General features: G+C 39.0%; 1 protein-coding gene across 2 annotated transcripts in view; it reads right to left on the bottom strand.

The window, feature by feature from the left end:
* PRICKLE1 (prickle planar cell polarity protein 1) overlaps positions 1 to 17,366 on the bottom strand; it is a 107,971-nt gene that overhangs the window by 87,711 nt on the left and 2,894 nt on the right. The window contains exon 2 of one of the 2 annotated variants that reach the window (XM_033436538.2): positions 15,250 to 15,372. The exons of the other annotated variant lie outside the window; for it this stretch is intronic. The gene's annotated coding sequence lies outside the window, so the exon portion shown is untranslated. The remainder of the gene's footprint in view (positions 1 to 15,249; positions 15,373 to 17,366) is intronic. 2 annotated transcript variants of the gene reach the window in all.

Genomic DNA, 17,366 nt, shown 5'->3' on the forward strand with positions numbered 1-17,366 from the left:
GTGTTGCTAGATGGTTAGAGGCAAAGGAGAGACTCGAGTGAGATGCTTGACGGGGTGGGCTCAAGAACCAGGCCATGGAGGGCTCATAGGAGAAGCACAATTTGAACGAAGAAGTGGCACAGTCAAATTTTCATTTTAGATCACTCTGCACTGTGAAGGCAGCACGACTAGAGTCCAGCAGTCTGGATGGTGGTTTAGTGAATGAAGATGAACTGAATCTTGGAGAGAACAGGATAGCTGGTCCCAGAAATGTCCAGGAGGTAAATTAGATGGGACTTGTGGTTGAAGGAATGTGAAAAAGAGGAGTGGAGGATAACATTCAGGTTTCTAACTTGGACAACTAGGTGGTTTATGAAGTTACTGTATAGATATAGGACATATATAGATGGTGGGAAAGGTTTGAGGATGGACAGTGGCAAGCAGAGTGGCTGGCCGGGGAGGTGACAGTGGTGTCTCAGCGTAGGTACCCTATGTGTTGATCTCAAGCAAACTGGGGCGAGAACGTACTGGACTCGTGTAAGAAGTCTGGATTCCAGTCTGGTGCTAACATTTAGTAACTGTGTAACCCACAGTGATTCTCTCAACCATGGGGAACCTGATTCTTCATGTATCAAATGAGACAACTGACCCACAGTTTGTTACCAGGACTAAATGAGAATGTGTGTAAAAGCATTTTCAATGCTGAAGCATTGAAAGTCTGAACCTAAGAAAGTCTCCACACCCCCCTACACTCATCAAACGTTTGGTACTATTTTCAGCCAGGAACCAGAGGTACAGAAGTGGACAGTAATCTCGCAGGGGCTGATACAGTCATCAGGATCTGGTGTCCCAAACTTGGTTTTTCCCTTGAGAAACATTTATTTACTCATCAAGGAAAAAAATTTTGAGCCCCTACTTTACACTTATTCTAAAAACAGAAACACAAGTAACACTGTTTTCCTTAAGGGCCTCAAACTTCAGGGTGCAGGAGATAAAATATAAAGAGATGAATTACAATATGTGTTCAGCACTGTAACAGAGGTCCGAGGATGAATGAATTGGATGAATTTGCATGCCATCTTTGACAAAGGGTTAGCTGAACTCCTTACTATTCCAATTTCTGTATATGAGGGGCAAAAAGATTATTACTACTATTTTATTTTATTATTTTTTTACTACTATTTAATTTTAATTTTATTTTTTTTGGCCGAGCAGCAGGCAGGATCCAAGTTCCCTGATCATGAATTGAACCCATGCCTCCTGCAGTGGGAGCACATAGTCCTAACCACTGGACGGCCAGGGAAGTCCCTATTTTAATTTTTCAATTGAAGTATAGTTGCTTTACAATGTCCTGTTAGTTTCAGGTGTACAGCACAGTGATTTAGTTATACATAGGGTAGGTGTGCTGAATGCATTTTCGACTTACGGTATTTTCAATGTACAATGGGTTTATCGGGACACCTAACCTGTGGGCTGAGGAAGATTTGCATATGGAATACTTTTCCATATCAGAAGCAAAATTTTATATTGTGATATTAAGCTTCATAATGCCCTTATATTTGCAATTTTTATAAAGTATAGTTCAAGTCCACATTCATTTGGAACAGAAGTGACTGCTTTTAGGTAATGCATTTGTTTTACGAAAGGAAAGGTCATTTCAAATTTGTTTAAGACTGCCATCTAGTGCCTCCTTTCTCCCTATTGGATGCAGAGGCTTTCTGTGAGCAAGTTTAAGGAGAGTCTGTAGTTAACTTTCTGGATTGGTTAACTCAGGTTTTAGATAGATAGCAGTAACCTTTTTCAGCTTGGATGGCATTCTTACGGTACCAGCTGTGCCGATTAAGGAAATTAATTGTCCTGCTCAGCAGTCTTAGAGAAAAAGTGAGGCACAGACTTGAAGTAAAGTAAAAAGCAGTCATTTATTATCCTTTGTTGACCTATGCAATTAGACATGACCCTCAAAACAAGACAAATTAACTCCTTTGTGGTGATGTAATCCCTATAACAGATGGATTGATGATGGAAACATGTAACCCCACCAAAGTTCATGTTTAAGATGAGCAGTGTGGCACTGGAAACTCTGCTCTAGCCGGTACAGCTAAAGATTATGTCAGCGGCTGAAGAGCACAGATTCTGAAATCAGAGTCCTGCAGAGACACCTGCTACAGACTAGATAGTCACTGTGTGACCCAAGGCATTCCTTTGTGAATCAATGTGAAATCAATGTCCCAGCATGATGTTAGGTGGAATTGTGCTAATGGACAAGTAAACCAGTAAGGGACACACAGCAAAGGAGACTTCGGCCTTATGAGCTCATTAGCCAATTGGAACTGGAATAGTTCCAAGACACCTGTGTGGTTATGTCCACCTACCTGAATTACACTGGAAGTTTCAATTGGATATAGTTCCCTTCCATGAGTCATAGATTATTTAAGTTTTACTGTGCACTGTTAAACAATTGTCATATTCCACGCTTAAGTGGCTGCCTTCCAAATGGGGTATGAAGTGATTTTTGTCATAAAATTCACTGGAGTCCTAAAGTATAAACGAAGTGTACTGATTTTAGATAAAATTCCATCTGGAAGCTCAACTTATCAAGACATTGATTTGATTTCAACAGCTCACAGAATTATGATGAGGCAACTCTGAATGGCACCCATATTTCTCTTTCTAGAAAATACCTAGTTTACTCATAAGTAAAATAAATCTTGAAGAAAGTCCTTTCATATTTATTTCAGTTTAATATCACAAGTTAAAAATTCCAAATTCAGTGAGTTCTTGAAAATTATTATATAAACTTTAAAATATATAGTCAAAATAAGAAAATATTTAACTTTACTTTGAAGCAACTATTTTGTATATTTGGGAAATTATTTTCACAAGCATTATGTGTTAAGGTCAACAATAACCAGTTTAATTTAATACGCAATAGTTTGTGCGAATGTAACCTTAACCCCAGAAGTTGTCTGAGCAAATATAAAACCTTTAATTTCCTAGGCTTTATCGTGCAAATCCCCTCAAATCACCTGTCAAATTCTACCTTCATCTAGCCACTGAAAAATGTAGCCTATTTGAACTGTGAAAGTAAGTATAAATGTCATGGATAGGTCATTTTTGCACATGTTAATATTAGAAAAGAAAAAAAACAAATATTTTGGGTTTCTCCATATTATAGACTTGGTATGAGTTTCAGAGTCAACAAAAAAGACCAGTAAAAGGGATTTTATGAAGAAGTTATTTCCTCCTCCAAGAGAATTCAAAAAGAAGCTAATAGGAAAAAGAAAATATCCCTGTAGCTTATATTATATGCTGATCAAAACCAAAATCCCTGAAACCAGCCTAGGGGAAGGTAAAACCAACCAGCACAAACCCAGTCTGTAGTTAAAGCCAGTGGTGAGAAGCAGACGAACTCCGGGCTCCCAAGCCTTTGGTTTGGAAACAAGCAGGGATTCTGGTGGCTTTTCAAATCCAGCTCCTGGGATGGAAGCTTGCACTTGTTTTTATGGTACAAGATGATGATCCCCCAGCAGGACTCGGGTGACCTGGGTCTTCAGGTCCTGATGTGCCAACAGCCTCGTGAAAGTCACTTTCATTCATCGAGCATCAGAGGGCTCATTTACTAATGGAGGTCAAGCATCCTTCCTCTTGTGTGAGTGCATTCCCCAGCCCAGCCCACCACATCGTGGCGTCCTGAAGGATGGAGCGGGTGGGTCACATCTCTGGATCTTCCTTTCCTTTTGCTTCTACTCATCACCCCCTTTCTTGTGTTGTACAGGAATATGTCTATGTTTCTTCAATAAATATTTGTTGAATGAATAAAATGAATGAATGAGAGATAAATTTTAAGTGTGAACAATTCGGGTAGATTTCATATTACAATTAACCTTCAAAGATATATAAGCATTTGCAAATGAAAACTATCTATATTCCAGATTATCTTCATCTATACTTTAGAACATTTAAACAAGGAAATATGTATGGGTTTTTCCCCTGCCAAGAAACATTTAAAATATATCACTAATACTTAATTTCCTTATTTAAAAAGTAACACACCTACAGCATAAACTATGGAAAAAATGAAAAAGGGACACAAAGTCATATCCATTCCTAATCTACCCACCAAGAAATAAACCATTACTAACATTCTGCTGATACAAAAACTTCATGGAGAGTCAGTAGGCCATCCACACAGGGCATCAAACCCAAAGCACCTGGGGACCCATAGGTCCAGGAGAAGGTCCTCATTTTCTTGTATGTTTTTAAAAGACTTTTCATCAGTTAATCCAGGGAGTTCCTCGAGCACTGCAGGACTGTTTTGTCCTAAAGAAATTTAGTGGCTTCTGATCGCTAATTAGACTGTACTTAGTTACACTGAGAAATGTAATGGCCAAATAAATAAGAATATTCCACAAAGGAGTTAGCTTGAGAAATGAAAATAATAATGAGGGCTGCTTTAAAATTCTGGAGCAAAATAACCGAATTACCTTAACAGGTATTCTCTTCAAGCCAGGACCACTAAAACATGTGCATGTCAACTAGACCAAAAGCCAAGGATGGGCCCATGCAGGCACCTCTCCCTTGGGTTGCATTAGAATCAGGCTCACAAGCTCCCATCCATTTTTCTCTTTATGGATGGACTCTATTTGGCCAACCTGCAATCCGGATTTACCATCAGTTCTCCTTCCTCTTAAATTGCTGACTTATACGAATAGGTGACTTGACAAACATTGTTCCCAAAGATCGGGAGACTGAAGTTTTTTTTTGTTTTTTTTTTTTTTGCGGTACGCGGGTGTCTCACTGTCGTGGCCTCTCCCGTTGCAGAGCACAGGCTCCAGACGCGCAGGCTCAGTGGCCATGGCTCACGGGCCCAGCCGCTCCGCGGCATGTGGGATCTTCCCAGACCGGGGCACGAACCCGTGTCCCCTGCATCGGCAGGCGGACTCTCAACCACTGCGCCACCAGGGAAGCCCTAGACTGAAGTATTTTATCCTAAGAATAAATTTTTGTATACATTTCTTCTATCTGTGGCTTTCAAACTGTGTGCAAGGAACCAAGACCCTCACCTGGCTGAGGAGGAGACAAGGGCACTGAAAGGGCAGGGCTATAAACAGGAACTTTGAGTTGCCAGGTAACATACAGGATGCACGGTTAAGTCTGAATTTCAGACAAACCATCAATCATTTTTTTACGGACATGCAATATTTGAGACACACTTATACTAAATATTCTTAATTGTTTACCTGAAATTCAAATCAACTGGGCATCTTGTGTGGTTTTCTCATCTTGACAAACCTGGCAGCCCTATCACTAACTCCCTTTCTCCCTCCCAACAAAAGCGGTTTCTACTGGACGTGCTGGAGTTCCAGATTATCTTGTGTTTGAGAAAAGTGTTCAGCTATCCAAAAAAAGTTCGTAAACCACTTTGCTAGACGAATCTGGGCAACACTCTGAACTCCACTGTCTGCGGACTTCTCATGAATAAAGCAGAGTGCATCTGGTTGTTGTGAAAATTAATTAAAGCTTGTAAAGCCCTTTGCGATTGGCATGTTCACCCACATATGCTACAAAATATTTATCACACGCCAGACTGCCTGAAAACATACTGATTGCTCAGTGAACAATCAGATGGCAGAAATTCTGGAAGATGTTAAATCACAATTTTAATCTCACTACACTGAAGAACCACATATTGAAACACAGCAGGCCTTCCAGCCTAAGAAGTGAACTTACCTTTGAAAAACAAACGTAACGTAATTTGCTTTTAAAAAGTACGGTCTTCTAAATTATACTGTTATGGATTTTTTTCAGCTGAATCATAGTTTTTGAAACAGGAGATCAAGAAATAACAATCAGGAAATGAAGAAAATAGTTCATCTCCTACAAGTCTACTGTCTGCTATTTCTGCTTGCTAAGGTTTTTTAGACTAAGAAAAAGTTTTTATGAAAACAAAACAGAGATACGAACACAATAAAACACATCTGGTGGCCACTTGGTGACATTTAGGCTCTTTTTTGTCCCAACCATTAGCTTTCATGGAAAGCACTTACAGTACTAAAGCAGATGTCATAAAAGTGCAACACATTATATAATGTTGTCTAAACACTTGAGTCTGAAATTGAAACCTGGCAGTGAAACTGAAGAGTAAATAAATTTAGATTGTACCAACATAACAATGAAAAGACACAAGTGTAAATAAATACCTGGTGGGTTGGCCAGGTTAATGCAACATTTAAGGAGAAGAGAGAGCCCTTATTCAGAAGCTTAAAGTCAATTACAGAGAAGAAAGACAGGGTCACAATTAAAGTTGTCAAAACTCATCTCTTACTTCTGATTGAAACTGAAGTTTTATAAAGGTGACAATAAGTCCATGACTAAGAGCATAATTAATCTTAGAGCCAGATAGAAATATCTGCAATTCACTGAGCATCATGCTTGTCTCATGTTTCCTGCCTTTGCACACACTTTGCCTTCTCTCCAACCTGAGTCATTGTCCAATTCTAATGGCTTGGTCAACTCCTATTCAGTCGTCAAGACCCATCTCAACCATATCCTCCTCTCTGGAGCCTTCCTTAACATTTCACACAGAACAAATGACTTCCACTTTTGGCTTTGTGCCACTACTATATCTAGTACATTTCTATTCCTGCCTCTACCACAGTATTTCACAAGTGCTTAAATGCCTTCCTTCCCTACAAAATGGTGAAATTTTAAAGACAGGAACCATTCTTATTCGATGTTTGTATTCCCAGAGCCTAGCACAGTGCCTGGCAAACCATAGGACTCAATGAGGGTGTGCTGAAGTGAAAATGGTGCCCCCAACCTGAAATAAAAATGGGAAGTTTAACATTAAATGGTTAACATGCGTTTGTAAGTGCAATTTCTTCTTACCTTTCAGAGGAGAGAAAAGGCGGTAGAGAATATGCAAAATAGTTACCATCACTTTGAAGGGAATAAACGGTCAGGAAATGAGGCAGAAGATGAAAGGTTCTGTATACCCATTTAAGGAGCTAGAACAACAGAAACTACTGTGAGCTGTCCCTAAAACATCTCTGCAAAAGTATGCCAACTGTAACCTGGAGGGCTGGCCTCCAGACCAAGGAGCAGATGCGACTTTATTTCTATTCCTCCCTCTAACCTTCTGCTGAGAAGGCCCACAAAGGTGTCATTAAGAGATGGAATGCCTTCTTGCAGCACTTTCACACACTCATTACCATCTGATAGTGTTTGATCTCTGAGTCATGGCTGAAGCGACCCAGATTCAAACTGGTGATTATTAATGTCACATTTCTATAGTACTTCCTATTGGAACAGCACTTATAGTCACTTGCAAATCTGCTGGCATCGGGGCCACGGCTCATTGAGTTGTTCATCTGAGCAACTCACGAACTCCATCTTCAGAGATATAAGTAGTACCCTACTTCCCAGTGGGCGGCTGTAACTTCAGGCTCAGCCTAATTAGAATGTGAATAAGATCCAAGGGCCTGAGAATCTGCGTAAAAGTTAGTGATTTAATTAATCACAAAAATGATTTTTGCTACAAAAATGGAACAGCCAGGCCAGTAGGTATGGTGACACAGGCCAACATGTATTATTTAAGATTAATACAGAAAGAGTTTCACCACTGACTGCATATTTATACCAGCTTTTATTGGGAGGGTGGGGGGAGATAAGAATATTATTATGGTTTAAAAAATATTAAGAATGTAACTAAAATGGATGCTGGGCTACTTTTATTTTCCAGCAAACCCTCTCTAAACCTCCCCCAATTAATTCCAATTTGGTCAATGGACACACACATTTTAAACAAAATTATAATCACTATTGATTACATAAGTAAGTGAACATACTACTTTGAGTCTTACTTTATAAATTTTCCATATTTCCCATGTATAAACACAGTACTCACGTTTGTAGCTTTTAGTATGAATATAACTATGCCATTGTTGTAACTACATCAGATTCCTAATTTGCTCTGAATATTACTGCATTTTTTTAGCTCCTCATATTAAATTATAATGTAACTTATTAAACCAGACTTTTGGTAAGGGGAAGTGTACATTCTCTTAGGTCTTTAAAACACAGCTACTGTTGAATTTTGAATTGGCCACACTGAATCATGAATAAAGAGACCATTTTTAAAAGTTGCACCTGGTTAACATGAATAATTTTGAGTAGATTGTTAAATAATTCTAGTCAGGGACTTAGGTAATGATGAAAATTAATAATAATAACAATATTAGCTCCCATTTATTAACTACTCCCCTAAAGTTTTAGCCTCCAAAGGGAAGTCTAGTATTTTAGAATCAAGGAAATTTTGAGCCTAAAATGTCATCAGGCCTCTCACTTATCATTCGGGAAACTGAGGCACAAAGTGGGTAAGAAGTCCAAAAAATTAAGTGACTTGTCCAAGATTACACGTAAGTTAGTAGTAGTAGAGGCTATAATTATCTAAAAGCATTTAATATAGAACAAATATAAACACAGCAATGTTTACAAAACAATAAAACTTCATCAAACTACTTTAGATCGATTGTAAGTGCTTGCTTATTTTTCCTCTTTCTTTTGTTTCCTTCTCTAGAAAAATTGAACTACTAATTTATTTAGGAGCCATCAAACCAAAGCTCCTTAGGAAGGTGCATCTTGAACGAACAGGCAGCTTCTCCATCAGTAAATTGGGGATAACCTTGCTTAGACCTCTACACAAAGATGCAGTGAAGGTAAATGAGATGAATCTGAAATTGCTTTGTGTACTTCGGAGGTATTAGCCATATTAGTAATAAAGAACCCCTGAGTTAAAACATGATAATTTCTGGACAAATACATTGGCACAGCTCCTTAACAGGAAAGCTGACTCACCGCCAATTTAGCCCTGGAACCTGAGACATTAAAATAATAATTTCAAGCAACCAGGTTTCCTACTGAGCTGGCTGAAATCACTTAGAGGATTAGCTTTTCACCTCTGGAATTTAAGTTAGGATTTCTTGAGTGAAAGATAGTCCATCATCCTTATTTTAACATAAAAGTCTGTCAGAAGATACTACCTTTTTTTTTTTTAAGGTTACAGAACAGCATGGGTGCATTATGAAGTGCGAAGTCACATAGCTCACAAATATTTGGTCTTACTTCTATTAATATGGCATCCATTCGCTATAAGATTACATATCATTGAGCACTTTGTGGTGGAGAGAAGGGAGGAGGGGTATTTGATCAGTTTCTTTCCTCATACTCCATAAGATTTCTCTGGCTTTACTCAGATAAGGGAGGAAACAGCTCAGAAACTCCACTGTAGCTGCCCCCCCCCCAGCCAAATACACCAAAAGACTCTGTTTTGGAGATTTTCTCTCAGATAAAAACAGCAGTCAGGTCTCTGTTTTGTTTTTTTGTTTTTTTTAAGGGTTATTTTATGACATATAGATTTTTTTTTAAAATTTATTTTTGGCTGCATTGGGTCTTTGTTGCTGCGTGCGGGCTTTCTCTAGTTGCGGCGAGCGGGGGGCTACTCTTCATTGCGGTGCGCGGGCTTCTCATTGTGTTGGCTTCTCTTGTTGCAGAGCACGGGCTCTAGCCACGCGGGCTTCAGTAGTTGTGGCACGTGGGCTCAGCAGTTGTGGCTCGCGGGCTCTAGAGCGCAGGCTCAGTAGTTGTGGCGCACAGGCTTAGTTGCTCCACAACATGCGGGATCTTCCTGGACTGGGGCTCCAACTGTGTCCCCTGCATTGGCAGGCGGATTCTTAACCACTGTGCCACCAGGGAAGTCCTGGTTTCCGTTTTTACTTTATATATAACATTAAAATGGTCCACAAATGCCTACCCTGTAAAATGAGAGTGGCCATTTGCTAACTTTATGATTCTATTATGAGAATGAGAATGTAAGAGTAAAACCCTCTAACTAGCTTATACACATTATTATACATATTATTAGATCAGAGAGGGGTGTTCCAATTCGAAGCTCCCCAAATATTTGCAGTCATTCATTCTGCAGGTATTTATTAAGTAGTGCCCTACTATGTGCCAGGCACTACTCTGAGAATGGGCATAAAGCCATATACAAGACAGCATAGAGATTTCTTCCTGGAACAAACAGCTACAATAAGTAGATATCTGTCCAGGAGTGGTAAGTGCTATGGAGAAAAGTGAAGCAGGTTAAGGGGTTTTGGGAGTGCTAACTGGTGGCTGGGAAGGCAGGGGCACTGGTGTTTCATGTAAGGTGATCAGGGAGGGCTTCCCTGATATCAGATGCCTTTTGAGCCTAGACCTGAAGGGATGGAGTGAGCCATCTTCCCACTTGGAAAAACCAACACGTGTGCTTTTATATTAGCTTGAAGTCCAGAACAAACAAGATTAGCTGTGAAACTTCAGGAAAGTGAAACCTACAAATAATAAGGCTTATACCATACTTTGGACCAGCCCTCAATTTCTCTCCAATGATCCTGAAACCCTGTTTAGCGACTACTTAATCTCTTTCCTGACTAAAATGCCTCACAGTAGTATCCCTTCACATAATGACTAAGAGAGAGCTTTCCTGTTGCGTTGTACAAACAACCCAAGCAGATAACTCAGGTGTCAATGTCCACTCTGAGGCGCTGATTAGTTGATTTGGCAGTGGGTGTAGGAAACGAGAGCTCATGCTAGCTGATTTTGCTACTGGCCATGCCTTCACAGTGAAAAAGTTCAGAGGAAACTGGACAGTTATCCAGGTTTTAGAAAGGTGAATTTTTAAAGTTCTTTTAATTAAAAACAAAACAACACCCTCCCTCCTCTCAAGAACAGCAACATACAATAACAACAAAAAAATCAAGTAAACTAGGTAAGTATCAAATGTCTCCTTTTGTTCCTATTATGCAGACACAGCCAGCAGTTATACTGATTGGTTTAAGTTATTTTTATTTAGTCTATGTTCTACAGTAATGGTAATAATGGATAATGATAGGAAATAACCCAATTTTTCAAAGACTGAAGAGCAGAGAAACAAAATGAGCAACAAACTCTTTTAATCAATTTGCACAAAACTATGCAACCAAGAATCTTCCTACCCTTGATGATAAAACTTTCAGATGCATCATAGTTATGAGAAAAACAGAGTGTGCTTCTCATATTTTATTGAGATTTTCTGATTTATCGTATCTAGAACAATATACATATGTGTGTACATATACATATATCTGTATATACACACATGCACTGTGGATATGGACACTTTAAAAGCACTTTATATGTTATGAAATATATGATGTGGAATCATGTCTGTAAAAGAATCCAACACAATTGCTGGCTATAAAAACAATTATAATTAGCAATCGATTTTAAAAGTTTGACCCTTGTAATTTAAAATATTTTAAAATAAGACTTAAAATTGTAATAAAGTTGTACATTTGTCAGATAAGCTCTGAAACCTTTATAGTGATTTGGTTGGGTTATACTTCTTAAACTGACACACATAGGTCACGGCAGAAAACTGAACAATCATTCATTCAACAAATGCAGGAGCCCAAGAGATAAGGAAACGTAAGACACATTATGGTTTTCATAGGATAATCTGTTTTTCATAGTACATTAATTGCACTTTCAAGTAATATGCTTAGTATCTTTTTTGTCAACCTCCAGATACCTTTTCAGGTGATGTAACTCCACATTTAAAGCAATGAGGCCAATTGTTAATCTCGGAAAAACTACAGTCAGTACACTATAGAGTATCCCAAAAGTCTGGAAACATAAGGGAAATAATGTATTTATTATGTTATCTTTCAGATGAACAATTACATCCATTGTTTTAAACTTGGAGGCACTTTACCTGAAAGGTACCTGAAGGCTGACAAAAAACATATTGAGCATATTATTTTACTTTATTTCATTTTTAATTTATCTTTTATTGAGGTAATATTGGCTTATAACATTATATGTTTCATGTGTACAGCATTATATTTATACTTCTGTGTATACTACAGAATGTCGACCATATTATTCTAAAATAACTAACATCACATTTTCAAAGATTCCTGAGTTTTGGGGCTCTCTGTTGTTGAGGGTCCACTATGTGCCAGGCACTGTGTTAGGCATTGGGTATGAAATGGTGAACTAATGTGGTTCCTCCCTTATATCAATTACCATCTACTCACAGGAGCAGAACATAGATCTTCCCAGAACTGAGTTAAAATGATGTCTATATTTTGACAGCAACATTAGGAATGAACGTAGCTGTTAAGAATGAATGAACAAATGAACAAAACAGAAAGGAAGGAAGGAAGGAAAAATGTTCAGTCTAGTAGGATTAGAAACATAAAATTTTAGAACTGGAAGGAAATCTTAGAGATCATCTAATTTAGTGGCTCTTAACCACAGCTGTGTATCAAATTACTTGAAGATCTTTTTCAAGTTAAATGTGCAAGACCCCACCCCAAACCTGCTGCCTTAAAAATCTCTGTGTATTTGCATTTTGAAAAAGCTCCATAGGTGTTTACGGTTCAAATCTTTGGTTAACATGCACTGACCTGGCCTAATTCCCTTACTTTATATATGAGGAACTGAGGCCCAGAAAGGCTGAGTGGCTGACTAGAAATCACACAGCTATTATACTACAGTCCAAATTTTCTGATTTTCAGAAAATGATGGTAGAAAAACTGACTTTTTCTGTACTATTATATTGCATTACCACTGTCTGTTCTTGAATCTCTGCTCAAGAAGAAACAGGATAAATGGACAAGTACTTGACCAAAAGTTACTGAACCAAAGTAAAAAAAAGCTAGTGTGTACAGGCAACATGAACACATAAAAAACAAAGACCCATCATGTACCACTGTAACCTGGTTGCTCCCTGCTTAAACAGCCAAGTCAAGCCAGTTTAAAACTCTCCCACACAAATATCATTATTCCTATCAGTTTCTCATTTCAGCACTGCACTGAATAATAATTTTGGCTTTTGTGGGTAAGGAGAAGAAGAGAGTGATTTTTTCTGGTTTATTCCTAAAATTCAGAAGGTTAAAAAAAAATATGTTTCCAATACCTCAATATGAAGAAAGCTTGGTCTGCTTTTAACACGTTTGGCAGTACTTGAGGACATGTTTTTGGCTATTAGCCTGACAAGCTGTTTAAGCTTATAGAAGACCCACAAAGGGAACTTATATGATTAAGTTAGTTAAACACAAACATCTTCTCTGTATATTTTATTCCCTCCCTTCACATTCACAAAAACATAAAAGGCTAAAGCATTTCAGAACTAGGTGAGGGGGCAAGTTATTTATCACTTCAGCTCCCTTCCCAAGGCTTGTGTAAATAAGAACTGAAGCAACTCAATGAAATTATTCATATGATCCTTGCAAGGAACAAAAGCTAAGCATCAGAAAGGAGTTCAAAATTCCTAAGAAGCATATGAATTTCCTTACAAGAAACATCTGTGATGCTCTAATGCACTTCAGAGCTAACTTTATCTCTTTCTAAAAATTATGTAACATGCACATACTTCAAGCACTGAACATACTTATTAATTACATAGTCACGGAAAAATTTAAAATGCTGTCTCCTTTTGACACACATTATAACAAGTATTTCAACACTAGAGCACTAAGGAGTCTTCTTACATAAAATCTAACAGTTCCTGAAATTGTTTGGCAGAGATATTTTATTTATTTATTTTTAGGTCTTTTTAAAAATTAGTTATCTATTTTATACATATTAGTGTATATATGTCAATCCCAATCTCCCATTTCATCCCATCACCTCCCTCCCTTCCCCACTTTCCCCCCTTGGCGTCCATACGTTTGTTCTCTACATCTGTGTCTCTATTTCAAGGCAGAGATATTTTAAAGCAAAACAAAATGCCATGCTATCTAGGTCTTTTTCAGATCCTAACGAAGGAACATAGATTATTCAAGCATGTAAATAACAGAGCTGGAAACATCAATTACAGTTAACAAGTTATGAGTTTTTCAGAAGAATACCATACTATTTATTTATCACTGAGATAAAAGACAAAAAAGAAACAAGTACAAATGCCTCTCGTGAAACTATAACATGGTCTAAATCAGTTTACTATTATTAGATTAAAAGAATGTTGTGTATGAGTGTGTGTGTGTGTGTGTGTGTGTGTGTGTGTGTGTGTGTGTGTGTGTATCCAGAAGGCTGCACTGCAATGAGGGCAGAGGAGCTGGCCAATATAGAAATGGGTTTTAATAGACTTTCTACTTCAACCATAGTTACTATAGTGGGTTTTGTCACTATAGCAATGGACCTGGGTGGGCTGAGTATCTGGCAGGCTGCGGTGCTCAGCTGGGAAAGCAACATAAATCTCATTCTACCTTGAGTTGAATAAACTTCCTCTGAGAAGGTTTGCTTAATTGAAAGAGTTTTCAAGGAGAAAGGACAAGTCTAAGTGTCGGTTGGTAGGTGCTTCTTACACTAAGGCTAACCTCGCACCCTCTCCTAGCTTTGGTCAAAGCCCCCCACCATCATTCATTAGTGGTGGGACATTGGATGCAGGCAGTAACTTAACCTCCAGGATCTCAAGGATCCCTGGCAGCCTGGGTTAATTTCAGCTGTCTCTACAGGGGCTACATGAAACATGGCATTTACAAATTTGGATTACACAGCACTATTTATTACATGATGGAAGATTTCCAAAAATGCCAGAAGAGATGTTGGCATTTATGCAAGTCAACTACTGTTCAACCCAAAGAAGCACTATATTCTATAGGATGTGTTTGCCAGGATTGAAAGAGCCTATGTGAAAACACCCTAATTGGGACCATCTTAGCACCTCAGCTATTGGATACCCTCTAGCTCTAGGTGTTATGTTTCAAATGGGCCAACAAACCATCCTGGAAACAGAACCCCCCAGTCTTGCAACTAATCCCTTCACTCTAAATCCTGAAAGTGTATATTTTCTTATTTTCAGATTTAATAAGTCAAGTATATCTGGTAGCTATTAAAAGATTTAAGCCACTACTGTTTTAAAAGGTTTCAGTGTTCAGAGATTTCAAGCCCACAGAGTGGGTGATCTGGAAGGTTTGGTTGCTGTAGAATGGTGAAATTATTTCCATGGTTCCCTCCCTGCCCCGCCCCCCACCCTATGCCCACTGTTTTAAGAATATTCTTATTGAACTTTCTCTACCTTTTTAATGTGTCTTTAACGTATGTTCATGGGCTCACAAAAAGAAAAGTAGAAGAAGTTGAACGAAAGACACTGTACCCAATAATCTTCAGTGACCTAAATTGATAATTATAATGACAGATCCCTAAAGAAGGAGGGGGAAAAATTCGAAAACGTTGGCTACTTACAATATGTGATCAGATAACCTTTCCTTCTTTTCTTCTTTGGGGAAATCCAAACTGCTGTACAATGTTTCTTTACGTTTTCCTTTACTGAACAGTCCTCATGCTTGCACAAAGCCAAGGGCCATCCTAGAAAACCAGGGCCAATACTGTATCACATTAAGTGGTGGCTACCTTATATCAGACTTTTTTTAAAAGGTGACAAAAATGGGGTGGGGGAGAGAAGGTGGTTATAAAAAGCTTCCCAGGAAACCAAATAGCCTTTATTTAAATTAAAAGCAATCACAGCCTGATTCTTGGAACACACTTGGAAATGCTTTTTGGCATGCAGCTGCTACATGCCGCCAATATTGTGTGTAATTGGAAACATTTCAAACAGAATTGTTACCAAAGTCAAAGACCATAATTGTAAGCTGTGGGATCTGCACTGCAGATAAAAGCAGGGCAGCTGAGGGAGAGCACGCTGCACCCAGGGGTCTCCTTAAGGCCACATCTGACTACAATATTTTCACTGTATTATTGACAACTCTTTCTTTCCAGAGGCCCAATGAGACAAGAAGGAAACAGAGAGAAGCGTACACAAAGCAAAAGCTGGTGGGTGCTATAAATCAGCAGTCGGGACAAAACTCTTAGAAAGGAGTACATGACTTTAGTACTTGAACAACTGAAATAACACAGCCCGCACTTTTTTTTTTTTCTTCTGAAGTGTAATCCACTCGAAATGAAAGGCTTCTCTCCCAAGACTTTAGGACAAATCTACCAGTGAGAAAAAATGCAACTGCAGTCGAACCGGTCAGTTGTTTTTTAGGATCGCTTCAGACGAAGTTATGGACAGGAAGGAAAAAGTTAAGTAAAGGGGAATGACAGTTGCCCACTAGTTTACAGCTCTAAGTTTTAAAATGTTTACACTGGCTTCTGTCTTGCTGGTATTTTTATTTTTATTTTACATTTAAAATCTCTCTTCATACGGAAATGAATCTGGAGAGGTCTAATCAGTTCAGGCTGGGCAATCGTTCTTGTTCCAGAGAGGTCCATTCAAAAGTGACCAAAATGCATTTAGAGTTTAGTCTAAACAAGCGCACAAAACAGAGACACAGGAAGAATTACTGCATTCTGTTTGAGAGGTTTGTACCCGCCCCCCCTCCCGCCCCCCGGGGACTGGAAATAGAGCCAGTGGACCACTGGCTCAGGGACGGTTCTTGGAAAAATCGTGTCATTCTGGCACACGGGAGAGGGGTCCGATTATTCTGTCGTGTCTCTGTGCCAGGAGTGTCATGACATCAGCGTGCTCCATCTTGTAAAGCCTGTCTCTTCGCACCATCCCTCCTTCAGGAGAGAGGAGAGTGAGCGAAATGGAGAGTGAGGTGGACCCCCGTGTGCCATTTCGGGCCAGGCCTTTTCCACTGTTCCAGAATGTTCCTCCACCAACACACACTTAGTTAACCTCCGCGACTTCAGTTGTGCACGGCCACAGACAGGAAGGTTGGCTATTGGTTGCTGGCGGCGCTGAGGTGCTAGGCTTGTGTGCATCCAGAGACGGAAGAGTCCAGAAGGGGGGCCGGCTGGGTCCTGGCACTTGGCTCTGGCTCCACGTACCGCCTGAGGTTTCGAGGAACTGCATCAAGGCAGGACTTGGCACCAGGACTACTGTACTTCCCTCTCCCAGCTCGTCTGCTAACACGACCTTCTAAAGACATTAGTGTGTAATACGGTACTGCTTTATTCTGTGACCAGAAGACAAAGCAGGAGTGGTCCCTCAAAACACCAACCAACCAACCAACCAACTAAGAAATATAACTCATTTACTTTCCTAATTCCTCTTTATTGTGAAATAATTGGACCTGCATTTAAGCAATCTGAATATTCTCACATGAATAAAAGTTAAACAATTAACATTATTTTATGTAACCTGGAGGGAAAAAAAGAGAGAGAGCTATTTTTTTTCCCAAGGGGAAGGAGTATACCCTGGTCTACTGGTATCTTTAACATTTCTATGCACAGATGAGAATCACTTTGATTTTCAAAATTACTTTCCTTCTTTAAAAGAAAAAATTTACTCTTTAGAAACTACTTTAATGGGAAAATTAACAGTAGTTAACTAGAACAATCTTTTCTGAAAATTG

Source organism: Orcinus orca, chromosome 11 (assembly GCF_937001465.1).
Source record: "Orcinus orca chromosome 11, mOrcOrc1.1, whole genome shotgun sequence".
Lineage (NCBI taxonomy): Eukaryota > Metazoa > Chordata > Mammalia > Artiodactyla > Delphinidae > Orcinus > Orcinus orca.